Source organism: Elephas maximus, chromosome 3 (assembly GCF_024166365.1).
Source record: "Elephas maximus indicus isolate mEleMax1 chromosome 3, mEleMax1 primary haplotype, whole genome shotgun sequence".
In the NCBI taxonomy this organism is placed as follows: domain Eukaryota; kingdom Metazoa; phylum Chordata; class Mammalia; order Proboscidea; family Elephantidae; genus Elephas; species Elephas maximus.
Genome location: NC_064821.1, coordinates 183,898,982 through 183,922,033, shown reverse-complemented (window position 1 = coordinate 183,922,033; position 23,052 = coordinate 183,898,982). Strand labels below are relative to the sequence as shown.

General features: G+C 41.9%; 1 long non-coding RNA gene across 2 annotated transcripts in view; it reads left to right on the top strand.

Annotated features, from left to right (window-relative positions):
- Positions 1 to 7,051, top strand: part of LOC126073542 (uncharacterized) — a 41,089-nt gene extending 34,038 nt beyond the window's left edge. The window contains exons 2-3 of one of the 2 annotated variants that reach the window (XR_007516777.1): positions 18 to 178; positions 3,715 to 7,051. This is a non-coding gene — a long non-coding RNA (uncharacterized LOC126073542). Of the gene's footprint in view, positions 1 to 17 lie in introns of both variants that reach the window. The other variant, XR_007516776.1, reaches the window with a different exon arrangement.
- The last annotated feature ends 16,001 nt before the right edge of the window (positions 7,052 to 23,052 follow it).

The following is a 23,052-nucleotide window of genomic DNA, read 5'->3' as shown; positions in this document are numbered from 1 at the left end:
ATGTCTTTTCTCCCCAGGAATCTTCTTTAGCCCCGTTTAAAGCTGAAGAGGCCAGGCATCGCCCAGGCTTGGAGAGGTGAGAGGCGAGGAGCAGTTGTTCAGCGGCTGCGAGACCCCAAGAGCGGCATCCTGCTCTGGGCCACCGGGAACCGCCACCACTTCTGCTGTCCTCATCTTAGTAAGCCTAACCTTTTGCTTTCAGAATTTTCAAAAAAATTTCAAACATAAAAAAGTTGAATAGTGACTTTATATGTTCTTCGTGTACATTTACCAGTGAACATTTTCCACCCGAGGGCAACTAACAACTACGTAAATGTAGGCACTACCTGTCTAGCCCTAGTCACTTCCGGCTCATGAAATAGGGACCACTTCATTTGGAGTCTCTCTGGAAGGAGAGACATTACTTCCGGAAATACGAGCTCTGCTGTTGCTTCCCCTTCCAGTTCTGTGAAGCTCCTGCCTGCTACTCCACCTTCTTTTGCCCCACCTTCAGTCTGAGCTCTTGAAGCTGGGCTTGAGAGGACTGAGCCTCATCAGGCATCATATTTCCTTGGAGTGCTCTGGTGAGCCTGGCTTGGAAAGGGGAACAGAGGAAGGGAAAATCCGGATTCTTAACAATGTGGGGCTAGGTGTCAGCTGCACAGTGAGCCCAGCCATGTCCACACTAACATTGAGAACTAATTCAAAGGTGAAGAAAAGGACCACTAATAGCCCCTGGTGTGACCTGCACTCTTCTGAGTTCGGTGAAATAACAGTCATGTCTGAATCCCAGGAAACTGAACTCAGTGCCCAGGCATCAGGGGATGTGCCAGGTATATTTGTGTGTGTGCAGGGGACACAGTTGAGGTACTGTGGGGTTCTTTGTGATAATCTACTGATAAGATAACACCCAATAAAGACAAACACATAAAAACCACACCATAAAATGATTGGTTTAAAAGATCAAGCCATGCATATCAATTAAAGAATTATAGAACCTTATGGTTCAATTGTTCCTAAGATATCTAGTTCAGCAAGACCTCCTTTCAGGGATTTCCTGTCAGACATGCCTTGAATACTTCCAAGAACAGACAGAACTCTTTTTATACTGAGACATGCCACTTCGGTCATTGAACAGTTCCAGTTGTTAGAAATTGCTCTTCATTGAGTCCACCTAGGCCTTCCTGTCACTTTCACCCATTGGTGCTTATTCTGCCCTCTGCTTCTCTATAGACAAAGTGTAATTTCACTTCTGTGGTAGCCATTCAAACACTTGATGAAACTTGTCTTAATACTTGGATTTTTCTTCTTGGGCAATTTTTCTTCACAAAATATTTTCACTCATTGTGCTCTGAGAACTCTAGTTAAACTTATGTCTCTTAGAAAAAAGTTGGTGTCCAGAAGTTCTCTTAAAACTGAGCTATGCCACGACCAAGCAGAGCACATAGGCCTAATTTACTTCCCTTGGCTCTCTTGAAGAAACTCTGGTGGCATAGTAGTTGAGAGCTATAGCTGCTAACCAAAAGGTCAGTTTGAATCCACCTTGGGAACTCTATGGGGCAGTTCTGTTCACTTGAGCAATTCCTGGGCAGTTCCTTTGATCTGCTAATTTAGTGTGGCTTAACTTACTCTTGGTGAATGATGAACTTGTTCTGGGTATCAGTGCCCATCTTTTCTAGGTGATTGCATAGCTGTGTAATGAATATGAATTTACTCTTAATTTACAAAAGATCAAATAACATGTACTGTTTTATAGGTATTAAAATAAATTATTTGCATTGTTTTTAAAATTTGAAAATTGCTATTTTCTAGGCTTAAGGCAACTCTGTGATTGAGCTTCATGATTTCTTAACGTTTATTCTCATTGAAAAGCAGGTGCTATCATTCTCCTGAATGGAGTTCACCTGGTCTGGCAAAGTATTCTCATTTAAAACATTTGTATTTTTTTCCTACTGTCTTTTTACATGTGATAGCTTTTCCCTTCTTTCCATGCATGTGATGGGAGATAATAATGGCTCTATTATCTGTTAGTATTTCTCACCTTGCCCCAGCAGTGATCTCTCTTTTCTAGGCTTCTAGAACAGAGACAGCTAATAGAGAAAATTTATTTTTAACCTTTTTCATGAACTTTAGGCCACTCTGGTTTTGTTCTTTCCTACATGAATTTTACTCTTTATAGGCATTCAATAAATATGTCAACAATAATTTTTAAATAATAATTTATTAATTTGATCCATTTAAATAAATGTAAGTCTGCTGTCTCCCAGTCCACACAGGAAATGATGTTGCACACCCAAGAATGCTATTGAATAGGACTGGAAAAGCTCTGGACAACGTTCTGCTAGACCATCCAGGCATTGTGCACAGGAATTCTTGATCAGACCCAGAGGAGTGACTCACATCTGGGGCTGACTGGGCAGTACCTGGAAGAGAGACAGAGCTGCAGTGAAGTCTGGAAGGACCTAACAGAATTCACTGTAGTATTGCTGCAAACAGAAACTGACATCGTTTCCCCTCCTAGTGCACACTCAGATGGAAGTGGGGAAGGCAGGGAGTGAGACACTAAGCTAGTATCCAGTTGAGAGCCAGGGACCCTCTGGTTGTTTGCAAAGATGGGAGGAGGGGATTACACATGAAATGTTGATTTTCCAAAGCTACTCACTCTTAGAGCTGGGAGTCTGGGACATGTAGGTGGGACCTCATAAACAGATTGGGAATCTAGACTGAGAATAACTCTTCTAATTTTGGACTGTGTGGGTCTGGGAAATTTTTGTCCTCTCCACCCTCCTCTCTTTGCTTTTGCCACAGATAAAAGGAATCTGGAAGTGTCCTCAGCTTGGGATTTGCCCCCGTAAGGCTGAAAGCTACGATTTGCTGCCCTGAAAGTAGTTTTCTTGTTTTAGAGCTGGGGTATGGCCTCCAGGTCCTATCCATGGATACTGTCCCAGAGAATAAAAATAACCAGACAAGTCACGCATTTGGGTAACAGATGCTTTCAAAGATACACTTTCCTGTACCTACCAAAATGTCAATCCCAGCCAAGCAGAAAACCTGGGGGCCTCGTGCACTGGGACAACAGTGTAATGTGACTGAGGCTCAGTTTTTGCTGGGTACACCACAGGAAACTACATTCTCACAAGCAATATCCATGCAATGGAGAACAGGGTTTTTCCCCCTAACTGGCTGCTGCTGTGATGTTGTAGGTATCCTTGCCATCAGTCTTCTGTGCTTGAGAAGGGAAGTGGGATGGGGAGATATTGGCTTCCAAGTGAGATCATCCATGGAGGAGAGTGTGGGAATACCCAGGGAAGTGGTAGGTGATATCCACATGTAGTAGCAGCATGAGGATGGGATGTGGTCTTCCCTCTGCTGAAGTGGGCACCATGGAGGCCATGGGTCTACCAGTGGACAATCAGGTCACAAGCCCAGGAGCATCACCAGGCAGTATATATGGAGTTACAACAAAGGGCATGATGTCAGACAACCCTGAGAAGGAGACCTTGCTCTTCTTGAGGGAATCACTCTTGAGCCTCCATTTCCTCATTTATAAAGTAGGGATAATAGTACCTGCTCTACTTCCCTCTCTAGGCTGATTGCAAGGAATAAGTGAAATATTGCACCCCAATGAGTTTTAAAGCCATGAATTTCTCCCCTGAGAGCCCACTCCCTTTTGATGCTCCCTAGATTTGGACAGAAATCAATGATTTTGGCCTTTCCTACATTTTCCTTGGTCAGCATTACTAAGCACGTGTTCCAGCCTCTCCTGCAGGCAGTCACTGATGCAGACAGAGTTCTCCAAGCGCTGGCGCAGGCTTTGGATGTCAGCAAGATTCTTTTCCAGCAGGTCAGCCCCTGTTGCATATCACCAGAACATGGGAGAGTTGAACGACGGGGAAGCCTCATCACTCATGGGCACGTGTAGGGCCTGTCCAGGGCCTCTCTGAAAGATTCTTGACAATCTCTATTCTTCTGTTAACTACCTCCTCTCACCTGGGGACTCAGAGAGCACCAAGCAACTTTGTTTAAAAAGCTCCTGAGCTTTCAGTGGAGTATCTATGGGAGGTGAACCCTGGGCTGGAGAATAGGGCTGGGAAACTGTTAGAGTTTTCTTGGTGGGACTAGCCTAGCAATGGGAAAGCTTGGCTACCTCCTGGGTGTGACTTTAATAGCAACCTAGAGGAGCTATCTCTGTACCTCATACCCCTCCTATCTGCTGATCCATGACTGAACAACCTTTAACATCCACCACTCAAAGAGTGAAAGACTGAGGCAAACACATATGAAGTTAAATCAGGCTGCTGAATAATGACTGGTGCTGAATGTTTTCCTTTAACTGTTTTTAGTGAACAAAGAGGAACCTGGGAAGGTGTCAGGACCTGAAGATGGAACAGGGGAAAAGGGAGCACCTCCAAGGAAGGAACATGATGCACAAAGGAAGAGAGAAGGAAGCCAAGTGCAGGCTCCAGGACATTTTGCTTAAGGCCAGGTTTTTCTTTGAGAATTTCAAATGTCTTACTACATGGGACCCAGGAACTAAGCTATTTCAAGCCATTTCCCTACCTAGCTGCACCCCTGGCCAGGGTTCCTGGCTCTGATCCCAATGGTAATGTTTGAGAGGGTAGGATTGGGTTACGGTGTGTGCACAGTGAGCATGTATGTGTGTGTGTAGGGGTGGGTGGCTCTGTAGAAATAATCTTCCATAATATAATAGCTCTTAACCCAAGGAAGACCTTTCTCATGGAAGTCTGAGTTTGGCATTCTAGAACAGTCTAAATCTAGGCCTAAGAAGGTTGTGGCACAGAGAAGAGAACAAATGAATGTGAGACAGTTCATCCTCCCTGGAAAGTAGTGACTGAGAATGCCCCTGACCTCCTTTATTTTCCTGCCCAGGGTAAGTCCCTAGGCAGGAAGAATGGCAAGAAGTACTTAGAAAGGGTCAGCCCTGAGCTAGAATCTCACTCTCTGCCTGATCCATAAGGACATTGCACCTTCATCTCATCCACTTCTGTGAGCCAGGATCTAAGAGAGATTAAAAAATCCCCTGGTTAGGACAAGAATGTGTTGTTCTTATCATTGGGCCCTATTTCACCAAATGCTCTTTTCTGCTTTACCTGAGGGTTTGGAATTGGGCTGGTACAAAGAGGAGAAGGTGCATAGGTTCCCAGATGCGTTCATTTTCTGAGGCCTCATCTTGTCCCATGGGCCACTGCTGCCATGTTGCCCAAGTTCAGTGTCCTGTTTGGCGGAGTGGTGTGATGTGGTGTGGTACCACTCAGAGGACAGGAGGGCTGGGCAGATCTGGCTCCTGAACGGTTGCTAGGCAGTGTAGCTGAATCAGCAGGAATGGCAGGGCTGGCATCTGTCCAGGAAGGAACAAGAGTGAGAAACAAACAGGATGTCAGAAGTGAAGTGTTTTATAGGTAATCCAGTTTAGCCACATTCACATCCTGGGTCTGAAAGATGACATGATTATGTTACATTGATGTAGGAGAGTTTTCCCCCTCTTCTTTCTAACTTGTGCCCCCCACCCCAGTCCAACACCATGTATGTGTTTGATGAATAAAGAGAACAGTGGGGATTTGGTGACCAATGACATGTGGGACTAGGATTGGAGAATAGCTACCCAGTACCCCTGGGGCCTGTGCTTTGTGCCGAGTCCCAGAGCTATGCCTAATCAGCTACATCATGGTAGATCTACAGGGCCTAGCTGCAAAGCCTTCTCTGGGCCTAAACAAAGGTATGAGCTGTGTGGGTACTCACTGGCTGCATCCATAGCAGGGTGAACTTCCTGTTCCTCAAACATGGAGGAGGTGGTGCTATTGGAAGGGCTGTGGATGGCAGACTGGGCATGGCTGCTGGAGAAGATCTGGAGCTGTGTCTGGGACTTCGAATCCTGCGTGGTCTCTGGGACGCCATTCATTTTGTCCCATTTTATGCATCTTCCTTAAGATACTGGTGGGATAAGAAGGGATGAGTGCCATAGGTGTCGTGATCATAGGCTCATAGAAGCCTCAGAAGCCAAAGAGAACACTCCTTCACAGAAGAAGCCAAAAAATCAATTTCTGTTTGGCAGCAAAGAATCAGAGGACAAGTAGGAGTAGTGCATTGGCCACAAACATCCTGAGGAAGAGAAAAGACCTTTCAGGCTCTTCAAGTAATACTCGTGGTTCATTCATAGGACACCCAGAGGTCCTTAAGAGTTAACCCACTTGGTGAACGTAATCTGTTAAATAGTATTTGCAGTAGACCATTTAAAACTGGCTCCTGATGCAATGTAGCCTCCTGGGTGTCTTGCAAAGGACACCTCCTTTATGTATGTTGTTATTTTTAGTTGCCGTCAAGTCTTTTTTGTTGTTGTAAAATATATATAGTACGACATTTGCCAATTCAACTTATTTCAGGTATACAATTCAGTGGTGTTAATTACATTAATCATGTTGTACGACCATCAGCCATAATAGTTGCTGAATTTCCCATCACAATAAACAAAAACTCACTGCTTTCTAAATAATGACTCCTTCTTTCCCTCTCCCTCCCACTCCTGGTAACTACTAATACATTTTGATCTCCATTATGGATTGAATCGTGTCCTTCAAAAATACATGTATCAATTTGGTAAGGCCATGCTTCCCAGTATTGTGCGACTGTCCACCATTTTGTCATCTGATGTGATTTTCCTATGTGTTGTAAATCCTATTATCTCTATGATGTTGATGAGATGGGATTAGTGGCAGTTATGTTAATGAGGCAGAACTCAATCTACAAGATTGGATTGTGTCTTGAACCAATCTTATTTGAGATATAAAAGAGAAAAGTGAGCAGAGAGACAGGGGGATCTCATGCCACCAACAACGTAGTGCCAGGAGAATAGCACATCCTTTGGACCTGAGGTCCCTGCACTGAGAAGCTCCCAGTCCAGGAGAAGATTGATGACAAGGACATTTCTCCAGGGCCCGCAAAGAAAGAAAGCCTTCCCCTGGTTCTGATGCCCTGAATTTGGACTTCTAGCTTACCAGACTGTGAGAGAATAAACTTCTGTTTGTCGAAGCCATCAGCTTGTGGTATTTCTGTTATAGCAGCATTAGATGACTAAGACAGTCTCTATACTTTTGCCTATTCTTGTTATTTCATATAAGTGAGATCATACAATATTTGTCCATTTGCAATTGACTTATTTTGCTCAGCATTATGTTTTCAAGATTCATTCACTTTGTACTATGTTTCAGGAGTTCATTTCTCTTTATGACTGAGTACTATTCCATTGCATGTATGTACTACATTTTGTTTATCCATTCATTTGCTGATGGACGTTTAAGTTTTTTCCACTTTTGGCTGTTGTGAATACTGCTGTAATGAACATTGGTGTCCATGTGTCTGTTTGCATCCTTGCTTTCAAGTCTCTTGGGTATATATTATATATACTTAGGAGTGGAATTGCTGGGTGAGTAAGCTCTTTTTTCAAGGGAAATTTGTAGCTATTTAACACCTGCCAGAACTCCTTGGGCCACCCTTGGATAAACCTGATGCACAACTCACTCCTGCCTTTAAACAGCCAGGGCAAAGCAGAGGTGATCCTTTTGGGTTCCGGGGACTCCTAAGACCTGGATAGTTCACATTTAGGTTACATCGGCTCTATATTATTAAGTTGGTGAATTGATGTAAAGATATGAACCAAAAGAATGATAAATAAAATAATAAATAGGAAATTAAGCCATCTTGTCACTAAGGATACACAATGGTTTGATGAATAAATAAAACAGTACAATGAGTAGTTGGTTTTTTACTGAGTGTTCAGGGTATTTTTTCCTGCTCCTTTGATCTTCCAGTCCTTGCTTTTGTCTTAATTATCTAGTGCTGTTATAACAAATACCAGAAATGGGTGGCTTTAACAAACAGAAATTTATTTTCTTGTAGTTTAAGAGGCTAGAAGGTTGAATTTAGGGCGCTGGCTCTAGGGGGAAGGCTTCCTCTCTCTGTTGGCTTTAGAGGAAAGTCCTTGTCTTTTTTGAGTTTCTGCTCCTGGGAAATCTTTATGTGGCTTGGCATCTCTCTTCTTTCATCTCTGCTGCTTGCTTGCTTGCTTGTTGAATTTCTTTTATATCTCAAAAATATTGACTTAAGATATACCCTACCCTAATACAACCTCATTAACGTAACAAAGAAAACCCATTCTCACTGGGATTATAACCACAGGTGTAGACGTTAGGAGTTATAACACATAATTTTGGGGGGACACAACTTAATCTGTAACACTTCTGAACGCTTCTCCAAATTACATCTCTCACAATCCCTGAAAATTTGGCATTACCAGAGGATCTGCAGCACCTGTCCTGCTTCACTCTTTTTACTTGTACAGTCATCTGAAAACCAGATTCAGAAAGGACCAGTCATAACTCAAGCAGATGTCATTTCAAGGACCGCTAGCAAACGCTGGGTTCTATCTGAGCTCAGAGACATGTTAACTTGATGCCTGAGTCTAGGCCACTCTGAATTTTCCCAGGAGATCTCAGCTTGAGTCCTTAGAGAACTTGTCTGACAGTCTTTCCTGAGCCCACCAGAAATATCACCATCTCTGCTTCATCTGTCTTGAGTCAAAGCAAAAAGATAAAAATGTCTCGTTCCCCCTACAGGGTATGGGACACTTGTTCAATAACCTCTAGACCACTCCAACCAGAGCCTCCAAGTCCTGCAACAAGGCGCTTCCCAGATCCATCACAACATTCATGCAGAGCCTACTCCTGTCACTAAGCCTGCTCCTACTAGGTGCCCTCTGCTGCTCTCAAGGGAAGTTCTACGTAAAAAGCTCCTGAAATAACTAATGTTCCTATTACCAGGTACTAAAAGAGCCCTGGTGCTGCAATGGTTTGAACCCACCCAGCGGCAAAGTGGGGAAAAAATCTGGTGTTCTGTTCCTGTAAAGATTACAGCCTAGAAAAGTCTATGGAGCATTCTACTCTGTCACATGGGGTCACTATGGGTCACAATTGACTCAAGGGCACCTAACAAGACCAGTACTAATACACACAGGCTTAACCATGCCATCAGCATGATTCTTTATCATCTTCTTTTGAAGCACACTGATGAATATTGAATATTTGATTCTTAGAACAACTATGCAAACTTCAGGGGCTGGTATTCTTTGACCTAATTTTGGAGGTAAGAAAACAGATCACAAGGAATATTAATCTGTTCAGAGCTAGTAAATGACCACATACAGGCTATAGCAAGTGTCTTTAGATTTCTAGTTCAAGTGTCTTTTCACAAGCTGCCCCTGTTCCACCCCTATTTCCGCCAATTAGCGTCAGATAAAATGCCATTACCTCCGATGTTGTATCCTGCCCTACCACCCATATTTCACAGGAGAAGCTGATGATCATCATGGCATGCTCGAGTCTATGTGTTTCTTCTTGGAGCTCCTCACCAGCCTGTCCTGGCCCTGCCATGAGCCCAAGGAGGCGATTACAAAGCAGGTTACCAGGTTGGAAAATCGCTTGTGGATGGGGCTAGGAGTTCATGTGAGTCTCAGTCAGACTTTGGGGGAGACTGAAGGCCTTCCCATGCCCCATGGACAACTCACCAGTGCTGAATTTGCTGGCGAGGCTCTCTGCCAGCTGGCTTCCCCTAGCCAGCTGCTCACAAAAGTGCTGTTCCATGTAGTGGTCAATGCTATTGCTGCTGAGTAGCTCCTCAAAGGTCTTTATTGTGTTCTTGACGTGCTGGATGAGAAGGGAAGAGACAGCTCTCCCAATCCTCATCTTCTGCCTTAGGTGGGTCAACTCTCGAGCCTGATTCTGAATTAAGGAATGATATTTCCTAAAGTGGGCAAGAATAGGAAGAAATAAGAGTGGAAAGGAATGACTGATAAATTATGGCACTCAAGCAGAAGGTACTTAATGAGTATCACCAAAGGAGACCCCACGATGAATTCTAGCACATGGTTAGTGACCTGAATGTGGTCAAAGGAATGAAGGAAGGAAAACAAAGCCTTCCCCTGTGTGAAAGATCCCTTCTAAGACTGTCATTCCCTCTGTCTCATACTTCTAAAAATTGAATCAGGTTTTCTTCTCTAGCTCTCCTTTAAAAGCTGACCTCTCTTCAGCCCATAGCCATTTTCATATAGTAAACAAAGCCAGGTGTTCACTGAAAGGTGAAAGGAAAATCAACCAAATGGTCAAGAAGAGACAATTGTGGTGGAATTAAATGAACTAGGAGGTAAGTAAGAATAAATTTTTCTCTGGGTAAATATGTCATCACACGATTTCATTATTCTCTAGTTATTTTATAAACACTTGTCATGCTCCCTAAACTTGACTACCAGTTCTGTGAAGGTAGACACAGTGCATATTTTTCCATGTTTAACAGAACCCAATACAGCATGGGTGCATGCTAGGTGCTCGATGAATCTTTAAAATAACATTATTTTAAGGTTGTTTTAGCATTTTTAATCATCTACTTTTTTTTTTTTTACCCGACTACTATCTAATTCTTGAAAACCGTCTATGCTTTTATCACTAAGTGGTTGTCCAGAAGGTGGTTTTCAAATTCCTGTCTGTCTTGGTCATCTAGTGCTGCTATAACAGATATACCACAAGTGGATGGCTTCAATGAAGAGAAATTTATTCTCTCACAGTCTGGTAGTCCAGAAGTCCAGATTCAGGGATTCAGGGTGCCAGCTAGAGGGGAAGGCTTTCTGTCTCTGTTGGCTCTGGTGGAAGGTCCTTGTCATAAATCTTCCCCTGGTCGAGGAGCTTCTCTGTGAAGGAACCTCAGGTCCAAAAGACTTGTTCTGCTCCTGGCACTGCTTTCTTGGTGGTATGTGGTCCTCTCCCCCTCCCCCCACCCCACTCTCTGCTTGCTTCCCTTTCTTTTTATCTGTTGTAAGATAAAAGGTGATGCAGGCCGCATGGCAGGGCAACTCCCTTTACATTGACTCCTTAACCACAGGCAGAGATTAGGATTTACAAGGCATGGGAAAATTACATCAATCACAAAATGGAGGACAACCACACAATACTGGGAATCATGGGCTAGTCTAGTTGATGTGTAGTTTTGGGGAACACAATTCAATCCATGACAGTGTCTTTAGCACATTCCACGAGGTGTCAGAGCATGTAAAGTCTTAAATGAGGAAAACATGGGCTCCAGGCCCTATTCTCCCATCACTCAAAAATATGTTTCATATATTTGTGCTTCCAAGAATCCATTTGAACAAATGGGTCCATGGGTGAAAGATCTGAATATAAATGCCAGTCCACAGCAAATTAATTTTTCTGTCACAGGACAGCTACTGAAACATAAATTTACAGATTGATACAACTAATTATAATCTCCTCAGTAGTATGTTCATACGGCACTGGTTTTTTTTTTTTTTTTTTAGTCTATTCAAAGCAATTCAAGGGAAGGATTACCTTCTTTCCTTTCTATGTTTCTTTTCTTCCTTCCTTCTTCTCTTTCTTCCTAACTCAATCCAAAATCATTGGTCAGGCTCTAGCAGGGCAGACCTCAAGTCACAGCAGTGAGGCAGAGACGACCTAGAGGGGTCATCCCAAACCCAGTGCCGTCGAGTCGATTCTGGCTCATAGGGACCGTATAGATTGACTATATACAGGTATGGAACATTGGGTTGAAATGAGTTCCTTTATGTGGCCTTTTGCCTTGGTTCTTTGGAAAAACACCTTGAGAGATGTTTCCCCTAAGCTCTGAGGAGTTTACCTTTGCCCTAGTTTTCTACTCCAGAGGGTTTGTCGCATTTCCTGCCTAAGCTGTTTGGAACTTGGTTTGACACTTTCTTTCTGATCCTGGGCTGCAGCCTGCCCTGTTATTGGTACGCATCTTGCAGGGATTGGTCAATAGACTAGGCAAAAGAAGTGTCTTTGGCCTACCTAGATGAGATTGATCAGTTCGTGGCTCTGGTGGAAGATTCATGCCTTGAAATTGATGAGGAGTTTGTTTATATAAGCAGCCAACCCCACAGAGGTTTCTCAGACAGAAAGAAACAGGAAGAGAAGCAGCAGGAAGAAACAGAAAGAAGAAAGAAGTGAGAAGAAAAGAGAAGCAAAGACAGAGGAGGCAAGAAACTTCCTAAAAGAACTGTAACACAGGTCAAGGGCTGTAACGCTGAAGATGGCAACAGGCCCAAAAGAGGCCCAGCAGCAGAGCTGGTGGCTACAGACTGCAGGGCCAAGAGGAGCCTGTCCTGAGGGGGGCCAACAGGAGCTGGAGAGAGTTGTCCTGCACTGAAGAAGGGATACTTTGCCTAAATTCTTCCTGATCCTGATCCTGAGTTGTAGCCTGTTGATCCTAATCCTGAGTTGTACCCTGTTACCCCCTTCATAAACCACTTAACTGGAAGTACAGTCTGTGAGCTCTGTGTGACCATTAGAATGGATTATGGAATCAGGAGAGAAGTAGTGAGTGCCGTGGGAGGGGCGGCTGGTGTCAGAATTGGTAAAAAGATTGGAGAGTGGAGGTATCTCTGACCCCTACCGCCTAGGGACCAGCTTTGGGCTGACTCTGGTCATTATCCCCTCTGAAGTTAGACAGGTTCTCACGCTACTATTACTATTACCATTTTACAAGCATATAAGTAAATATTTTCAAAACATATAAGCAGGTATTTTCAAAATAGAATATTGAAAATAATGGGAGTTTTCTCACTGACAGAAAAAGAAGGTACAAATATGGAAATGGGGAATTTTGTGATTTTGGATTGCAATTGGAGTTATACTGTGAACTCATTTGGGTCACTTGCTCTGAGGAAGCTAGCTGCCATGCCAAGGACACTCGAACAACCCAGTGATGAGACCCACATGGAGAAGAAGGGAGTCCTACCTACAGCCAGCACAATCTCGCCAGGCATGAGAGTGAACCCTTGAAAGTGGACACTCTTAGTCCCAGTCCAAATTTCAGATAACTGTGCACCAGCCATTGTACTGCAACCCTATGAGAGGCCTCAAGCTAGAGTCGCCCAGCCAAGCTGCTTCCTAGTTCCTGACGTACAGAAAACCTGGAAGCTAATAGATAATTTTTGTTGTATTAAACCACTAAGTTTGGGGATGCTTTGTAACACAGCATTAACTAACTAATAGAGGTTTTCTGGATTTTCTTTAAATGCCCTCAATCTCTGCGTTTACTCTGGCCTGTATCAGGCAGGGGTAGGTGATATCCACAGAGGGAAAAATGACTTCTCTGAACTCATGTGAAAGAAGAGACCACTTGCTCCAGGCAGCGACCTATCCATGTCTTTTGTACAGATAGCCAAGGCTCAATTGGCAACAGAAATCTTGATGGTCCTTTAACCACTGTATACTATCACTTCTGTATCACATAGTGTAACTAACTAGCACAGTGCTTTGCCCTATGGATGCAAAAGAGTTTAAAATGATCTGAACTAATTTAGGATCATGTCATATCCTGCCCAACAGAACTACTATTTGTTATACACAAGGGAAGAGAGGGTACCAGTTCATCTTGCTCCTGAGAGAGACAAAGAAGTTAGGTGTCTATAGCAGGAATCAGCAGACCTGGATCTTAGCCCCAAAACACTCTACTCTGCCCCTGCAAACTCAGGCGTGTCATTTTGCTACTTTGTACCTCAGTTTCTCCACCTGTAAATTGATGGTATCTTAATTATCTTGTGCTGCCATAACAGAAATACCACAAGTGGATGCCTTTAACAAAGGGAAATTTATTTTCTCACAGTCTAGTAGGTTACAAATCCAAATTCAGGGCATCGGCTCCAGGGGAAGGCTTTCTGTCTGTGTCTGCTCTGGAGGAAGGTCCTTGTCCTTAATTTTCCTCTGGTCAAGGAGATTCTCAGGTGCAGGAACCCCGTGTCCAAAGGAAGCGCTCTGTTCCTGGTGCTGCTGTTTTGGTGGTATGAGGTCCCCGACTCTCTTCTTGCTTCCATTTCCTTTTATCTTTTGAGGATAAAAGGTGGTGCAGGCCACACCCCAGGGAAAGTCTCTTTCCCTTGGATCAGGGAGATGACCTGAGTAAGGGTAGTGTTACATTCCCACCCTAATCCTCTCAACATAAAACTACAATCACAAAATGGAGGACAATCACACAATACTGGGAATCATGGCCTGACCAAGTTGATACACACCTTTTTGGGGGGACATAATTCAACCCATGACAGATGGTAAAACACTTTTTCACCTTTCTAGAAATATGGTAAGTATTGAAATTTATTTTAATGTTGGGATGAGTACTGCAGTCCATAACGTATTTAACTTATCGAAAAGAAGACAGATTATCACTCATTATTTTGGTCATGGTGAATTTTTAAGACAAACTTGACATTCTCTCTGTTTTTCCAGCTGGTTGGCCAGAGCAGAACTGTTATTCCTGATGCCATCATTTCTCTTGGAGATCTTGGCAGTGTTGCCTGTTTTGTGCCAGCAGCAAGCACAGGTGCTGGTTGTTTTCTGAGAAGCTGAAATTTGCCTGAGGCCCAGAGTTGCTCATTCGGAACAGGTCACCCAGGTGCTGGAAGGAGCCAAAGCAGGAATCAGGACAAGTGACCCGCAGGTAGCATACAATTCCTCTTGAACCTTTTAAACCACCCCTACTTTATTCACATTTCTGTCAAACTTTTTTCATTTCATTAGGTGATTATTGGTTACTAGAATCAGAGCAATTTTAATAAGCTCAATTTTTAAAATAAGCTTACAACATTGCCAAATAGCGGTTTGTTGGCTAAATTTGCCAGGCTGTCTTTAACGGCCCTTTTCAGATAATGTGGGATTAATCCATTGTACACTTATCTGTAAGTTCCAGACTGAAATGCTCAATCATCACTTCCTTGCCTGTTGATTGGGCAACAGCTTTGGACACCTCAAATTCCACTTCATGCTCCACTGAGTTACTGCCCGATATGTACCAGTTAAATTTCACTGCCCCACAGAATAATGTTAGAGCTAAAATAACCTCAGAGCCTGCTAATCTCACTTCCTCATTTCAGAACAGAGAACACTCAGGACCAAAGAGGCACAGTCACTTGATCAAACTTGCACAATAGCCTTTGGAAAAAATAACATAGAGTCCTGGGCTCTCAACTCACAAAGCCTACATTCACTCTGTCAAATACATAAAAAATTTTATATTCATGTGATAATTCTAAATGTAAGCCCTTTTTACCCTAAATCATGAGAAAATTGCTCGCCTGACTTAAGCTCTTAATAATAATCTGTTTCATGTAAACTTGGTAAAGATATGCTGGGCAAGAATAAGGCAGCTCTTTGCTCCCACGTTCAAACTCTCGATTTAACCATATAAGGATACCATAATGAAACTCTGATTTGTTTAAGTGTCCAACCTTGAGGAGTGCTGATGACACAGAATATAGGCTGTATCTTATGCATAACCTTACTTGTAACATTAGAATAAAACCAAATTATTCTGAATAATATAGTTAATGATAAAAATGAATACTAAAGACTTTTCTCTAAAGAATTTCCTGGAAGAAAGTCCTAAAATTAAGGTACGGAGCCTGGATACAGACCCTGAAAGCCCCTGTGACAACAGTTCTGGCAGTGGAAGTCTCTAAGCAAGGAATCTCTTACCCGCCCTGGGACACAGAGGAGAATCCTATTTCCTTGGGCTGTGTCTTCTGCTCCTTCACTCCGCTCTCAGCAGTCCCCTTCTTCTCTAAGAGCTGATGCATCTCAGCCTTCAGTTAGAGCATTTTCTCATGACGAACACTCTTCTGCCTCCTTTGAAAGAAAGAATGGAAAAGAACTACATCTGGGTCTCCACAATGGCCAGGCTTTCCTCCAAAACTACCTAGTGGAGTTGAAACAAAATTATGGTTTAAGGAATTTAGATTACTAAAAGGATCCCGTAGGAGCAAAAAATCGAAAGCACAGAATCTAAGGAGAAGAAAAAGAGTCAAGCCTACAATGAACCCCCTTGAAGAAGTACCTCCTCAGCAATGAGGACCTTGAGTTGGAGGACGGATGCAGCAAATAGGCAGAGATATTGCTATGAAGAGGAACAGGAGAGTCTGGGGGCATTTTAGAAGAAAAAACAAAACAGGAGAACAATGTAATAAACACAAATGACATCAAATGGGGTTTAAATTGGGCTGAAGAATGAGTATTTTTAATTCTATGGTTGAGATCAAGTTCCCTGAGGATCCTTTCAGAAGCCAGGATGCCTTTTCATCGCCTTCAAGGTTTGAGAGTCAGAAAGGTAAAAGCAAAACTTGAGATGCCAGAGCTCAAATCCCAAGTCACTGCCTGTGGTCTGGATACCAACAAGAGTGCGGTAAGAAGGACTCAGACTGCCAGGTCTCCAGTCACAACCATAGACTTAGAATGCAGAGGTAGCTAAAGAACCTGAGGAAGTCCTGGCTGATAGCCTGGCATACTCAACACAAGGCTGCCTGTTTTTCCATGGACGTCTATGTCAGTGGAGACCACCCCCTCACCAGACAGTTTTAGTATCTGTGTACCCTTTTTCTTTTATTTATTTATTTTTTAAATGATTGTACTTTAGATGAAGGTTTACAGAACAAACTGGCTTCTCATTAAACAATTAGAACACATATTGTTTTGTGACATTGGTTACCAATTGCAGGACTGCTAGTCCTTGCCTCTGGGCTGGTGTGCCCCTTTAGTCTGGTTTTGTTTTATGGGCCTGTGTAATCTTTGGCTGAAAAGTGAACCTCAGGAGTGACTTCATGACTGAGCTAAAAGTGTATCTGGGGGCCACACTCTCAGAGTTTCTTCAGTCTCTGTCAGGCCAGTAAGTCTGGTCTTTTTTTGTGAGTTAGAATTTTGTTCTACATTTTTCTCCAGCTCTGTCCAGGACTCTCTAATGTGATCCCTGTCAGAGCACTGGGTGATGGTAGCCAGGCTCCATCCAGTTGTGCTGGACTCAGTCTGGTGCAGGCTGTGGTAGTTGTGGCCCATTAGTCCCTTGGACTAATCTTTCCCTTGTCTTTGGTTTTCTTCATTTTCCCTTGCTCTGGATGGGGTGAGAATAGTGAAGTATCTTAGATGGCCACTCACAAGCTTTTAATACCCCAGACGCTACTCGCCAAAGTACAATGTAGAACATTTTCTGTATAAACTATGTCATGCCAATTGAGCTAGATGTTCCCCAAGACCATGGTCCCCACAGCCCTCGGCCCACTAATTAGTGTGTACAAATTTTCTGATACTTCCAACTAGTCAATTTCTTCAAAAAAAACCTAAACATATTTGTTTTTGTTCAGTCTTACCTTTGCAAATCAAGACAATATTTTCTCAATTCCTTTTATCTTCTTGAAGACAGTTTCAACAAAACCAATTTTTATGGTTTTTCCTAAATAAAATTTTTTTAACTTCTAGTGATTTTTACTGTTCTTCTTTAGGAACTCTTCAGCCTCCTCTCCCCACCCCCTGCCCCAATTCTTTCAAAACCTTAACAAGCAAAACTGGAGTATAATACTCAAATATGACTAATATATTTAGCATAATGATATCTTACTTTGAAAGCAATATCGGCTTCTTTTCCCTTATAGTAACAACATGTAGGAATTTCATTTAACATGAAGCCAATTTTAGCCTTCTGAACTTTCACCCCTGTCCTCACCCAACCTTGTCAAAGTCCTTAAAACATTTTATGCCTGTCTCCTTGAATATGTGTAGTAGATGCTTCAAGTGGTGCTGACATGTAAATCTGATGGTTTTACTATTTTATTCTGGCCTTGATACATCTGCCTTGATAAAACCCACCCAGTACGGTCGAGATTGCCTCAGTAAAATCCAGGCCAAGAGATGAGGAGATAGACAGAAGTGTAAACAACAGTTTTTAGTGTCCCAGCTACTGAGACTGAAGAGAGGCACAGGGATGGGAGTCACTGCCTGACCTTGCTTCCCACCTCCTAGGTATCTACTTCAGTAGTGTTCTGATGTTCAATAACCAGCGCTTCAGGGAGGGAAAGGCCAGATTTATAACATTTGCTTATTTCTGTGAGCCAATTTTAAGCTACCAATGTGACATCACTGAACATGAAGTTGGGAAAAGATGCACGATAACACACCATTGTATAGTATTTCTACCATGTAAAGACAATAGATGTAAATAACTTAAAGAGCATAGATACTAGTAAAATGTTGTAAAATAATTAGGAAGTCATGAGTTTTGAATGTTTATTACCTTTTTTAATGTAATTTATTTAACTATAAGTTAATACATTTCAATTTTTTTTAATAATGGCTCTGTCTAACAACTGGCCCTCAGAATTCCTGTAAATTAAACAACAAGCTCTCATGAGCTGATACCAGCTGGCTCCATTCCCACCTAGGTTTTATGAGCCTGAGACTTGCGTGGGCTTCCCTAGTCCTCTCTCTCTGTGGCTCGCTGGGCTTGAACAGGCAAGTGGTGCCACTTGGTGTGACCACAGCCACCTCCACACATCCTTCTAAGGATTTAAAGAAGATGAAGAAAGGAAGTCTGGAAAAACTGATTTTGAAAGTTGTTGTTCATGCCCAATCCTCCCCTCTACCTCTTTTAGACTATGTGATGTTATTACATGATGCTCATTGGACTTTAAATTAGCACAGCTATTTTGGAAAGCTATTTGGGAGTTCCTCATAGAGTTAAACATACATCTACCCTATGATCCAGCAATTTTACTTCTATTTATTTCCCAAGAAAAATTAACGCATATAATCCAAAAAAGATTTTTACAAGAATGACCATAGCAGAGTTATTCATACTAGGCAATGACTGGAGACAATGCAAAAGTTCACCAATAGGAGAACTGGTAAATTTTTGTATTAATATAATGGATTGTTGTTGTTATTAGTTGCTGTCTAGTCAATTTTGACTCACGGTGACCCCATGTTACTACTCAGCAATTAAAATGATTAGACTACCTATGCTCCTACCCAGTACCAGTGCCTTCGAGTCATAGCATGCATAAATCCCTCCAAAACGGTACATTCAGTAAAAGATTCCTGTTTAAAAGGAAGTTTTTGAATATCTAAAACATATTTTAGTGTTCCTGTGTGATGCTCATGTATGATCCCAGTCATATAAAGTTCCAGAAAAGGCAAAACTAAATTGCAGAGACAGAAATCAGAAGAGCTTTGCTTTGTTGAGGAATTTTCACTGGAAATTGGCATGAGGGAAACTTCCTGGGAGGATGGAAATATTCTATAGAGCTTGTCTGGTTGGTAATTATAAGAGTATATACATTTATCAAGATTCACCACACTGTATACTTCACGTATGTGCATTATTACTGTTCACAAATTATATCACAATAAAATACAGTTAGCATAAAAATAAAGTTAATTATTCTAAAAACACAGATGAAATCACACAAAAATAATAGCTTTTGGCTTCATCCTGATGTATATTTTTTTACTTTTATGTATTTTGTGAAACCAGAACAAAAGAGTCTAAAATAAATTAGAACTTTTATACTTCCTAGGTAATGCTGCGACTTTAGAAATGTTAATTGCATTTACTCCCCTCCTGCCATTTGAGTTATCGTTGTCATTCATCTTATTTTGGACAGTAACGCTTATTTGATTTATCTGTATATTTAACCTATCCATTGTTCTTCATTCCTTCCTTCATTTCCATGTTTCCCTTGGGATCATTTGATTTCTGCCTGAAGAACTACCTTGTACATTTTCTTTACTGAGAGTTGATAACCCTGTTGGCATAGTGGTTAAGTGCTACTGCTGTTAATCAAAATGTTGGCAGTTCGAATCTGCCAGGCACTCCTTGGAAACTCTATGGGGCTATTCTACTCTGTCTTATAGTCTCCCTATGAATCTGAATCAACTTGTCGGCAACATCGAGATTCAGAGTCGCTGGGTGGTGCAAGCCATTAACATGTTCATGTCAGCCGAAAGGTTGGAGTCCAACCAGAGCCATTTTGGAAGAAAGTCCTGGTAATCTACTTCTAAAAATCAGTCACTGACAACCCTATGGAGCATAGTTTTACTCTGACACATGTGGGGTCAAAATGAGTCAGAATCAACTCCACGGAAACTAGGGGGTGCGATTAGTGAGGATCTGCTGCTTTTTTGGAAAGGACTTTCACCTTCACTTTGAAAGATATTTTGTCAGGGAGTAGAATGTAGGTGGGAAATTACAGTATTCAGCCCTTTAATAATGGCTTCTTGACTTCCTTTTCAGTTATCTTTTTTTAGCTCCAATCCTTGAACATAATGTGAATTTTTTTCTTCTAGTGCTTCTTTGACTTGAATTTTCATAAGTTTTGCAATCATGTGCCGTGGTATGGTTCTCTTGTTTTTATCCTGCTTGGAGTTCATAGAATTTCTTGTACATGTGGCTTGATAGCTCGTCGGGTTTTTTTTTTTTTAATTGGCTCTTACATTCTTTTAATATTGCTTCCAATCTAATTTTCATCTTCTGCAACTTCTAAGACTTCAAATACATATACATTAGGCCTTTATAACATGATTCATTTTTTATTTTCTCTTTTCTGAAGTTCCATTCCTTTTAGCACTCTATACTTCAAACCAGATATTTTATACTTATTTTCCAATTACTAATTCCTCTTCAACTTGATCCAAACTGCCATCAAACAATATATTGATATTTTAAAAGTTCGTTATATATTTTACTTCTAGAATTTCCATTTGATTTTTAAATAAATTCCTAATCTCTGGTGAATCTTTCCATCTTGTCATCTGTTTTCTTAAAGATTATCATTTCTTAAATATATCTAAAACATTTTATTAAACATATCTAAAACATATCATTTCAATGTTCTTATCTGATATTTCCAATGTTCCAATCATCTGTGAGTCAGTTTCTACTGTTTTCTTTTTTTCTCTTGTTCTTGTTTCTTTCTCTGCCTGGAAAAGTGTGATTGACCGATGGACCTGATGTGTAAAAAACTACTGGAGGCTTCAGATAATGTTTTCTTTCTTTGAAGGTTATTCACCCTCTCCTCTGGTAGATAGCAGAGGGGCAGATCACCTCAATCCAATCGTGACTAAACTAATTTCAACTTGTTTGCACTCATGGAAAGTCTCAGTCTATATCTGGTTTGCCCACACTCCTAGGTTGTAGACTTCTACTGCTCCCATCTGAAAGGCACCTGCTCTTTGGAGGGTCCTGAATTGTAATTTATATCTATCTTCTTTGCACCATCTTACTACTGAAATTTCCCTCTCTTTCAGCCACACTTTGCTTGCCTTCATAGCCACTTTATTTTGCATACTTTAATTTGTAAAGCACCTAGTTCACTTCTCAGTTTATTCCAGGATCCTGGCTCCTTAAGCCTGAATATATGGACAGCTCCATGTGTCTTTTTTCCCCCCTTTCCTAACTTTTGGAACCCTAGTGGTGTAGTGGTTAAGAGTCACAGCTGCTAACCAAAAGGTCAGTGGTTTGAATCCACCAGGTACTCCTATGGAGCAGTTCTACTCTGCCTTATGGGGTCACTATGAGTCAGGATCAACTCAACAGCAACAGGTCTTTTTTTTTCCCCCAGCCTTGTAAGATTTCTTAAAGTGATGCTGTTTTCTCTTCCTCTTATTAGCAGCTGCCCTCTATGCAGATCCTCAATCTTCTGTCCCATTCTAAGAATAAGCAAATACCCTGGGGGGAAAAGGCAGGGATTTACCCTCATTTCAATGAGGTTCTTTCTCTTTCTTTCTCGTTCTCAGGATCTGCCTGTATAGGTCCTTGCTGCATTGGTAGCTCTCCAAAGACTTCAAACAGAAATCCTTTGAATCACACTTTATCTAGTTGTTTTGGGGATGAGTGTTGGTTTGCTACAAATACACCAACATGACTGAAAAAAGAAATCTACAAATTTCAGGTATATTTCCTACCTTGATTTATCAAAAACAACAAAAAATAAAGGATCGCTGGTACATACTAGGACTTTCTTCGAAATACTTGGGATAAGCCTGACTGGATATTAAAAGCTTTTGCTTGACTTGTGTGCAAAAGATTTCTACCATGAGCTAAACAATTCTCATGGCTGTCCAAGGACCAAGAATTTCATGAAATTGGATCCAGTCCCCTCATGTACTGTCTGCATTTTTCATTAGGTCACCATCAAACTCTTGAAGTAACCAGTTGTCCAGATGCTTGGCCATTAATATGGGGGGCGGGGGGAGGTTAACCAAGCCTTTTAACAGTTCTTATTTATTTTAGAGAAGGTTGAAAGTCCTCACTGGTACAATTAGAAATGAAAATGAACATTTTTTTAATAATAGTAATAATAATAATTATAATTGCTTTCTCAGAACATTACTATGAGATTGGCATGGTACCTAAGTGCTTTTCCGTGTACTAATTTATTTAGTCCACATAATCCTGCAAAATATTGTCGGTTATTACTACCTCTTGTTGTAGATAAGAATATTCAGGTCCTGAATGGCTGGGTTTACCTTTTCAAAGGCCCTTCCTCTATGATGGTGACAGCCAGTACTCAGACCCAGGCAGTTTGCCTCCAGAACCCTTGCCCTTGAGCCATCATGCTCAGTGGTAACTTAGAAGGCTTCACTAAATTTGCATCCCCTCCTTCTTACTCAACCTCCAGGATTTCTGGGAGAAAATGGAGATTAAAAGTAAGGCCTGCACCATCAGGATACTCCACTGGTCTCACCCCTTTGGGAGCAAGGAAGAATGAAGGAAAAAAAGACATAAGGGAAAGATCAGTCCAAAAGACTAATGGACCACATCTACCATGGTCTCCACCAGACTGAGTCCAGTACAATGAGGTGATGCCTGGCTACCACCACTGATTGCTCTGACAGGGATCACAATAGACGGTCCCAGACAGAGCTGGAGAAAAATGTAGAACAAAATTCTGACTCGAAAAGAAAGACCAGACTTGCCGGCCTGACAGAGACTGGAGAAACCCTGAGAGTATGGCTCCCAGATACCCTTTCAGCTCAGTAACAAGGCAACTCCTGAGGTTCACTCTTCAACCAAAGATTGAACAGTCCCATGGAACAAAACAAGACTAAAGGGGGCATCAGCCCTGGGGCAGGGACTGGAAGGTAGGAGGGAACAGGACAGCTGGTAATAGGGAGCCCAGGGTTGAGAAGGGAGAGTGTTGACATGTCGTGGGTTTGTTAA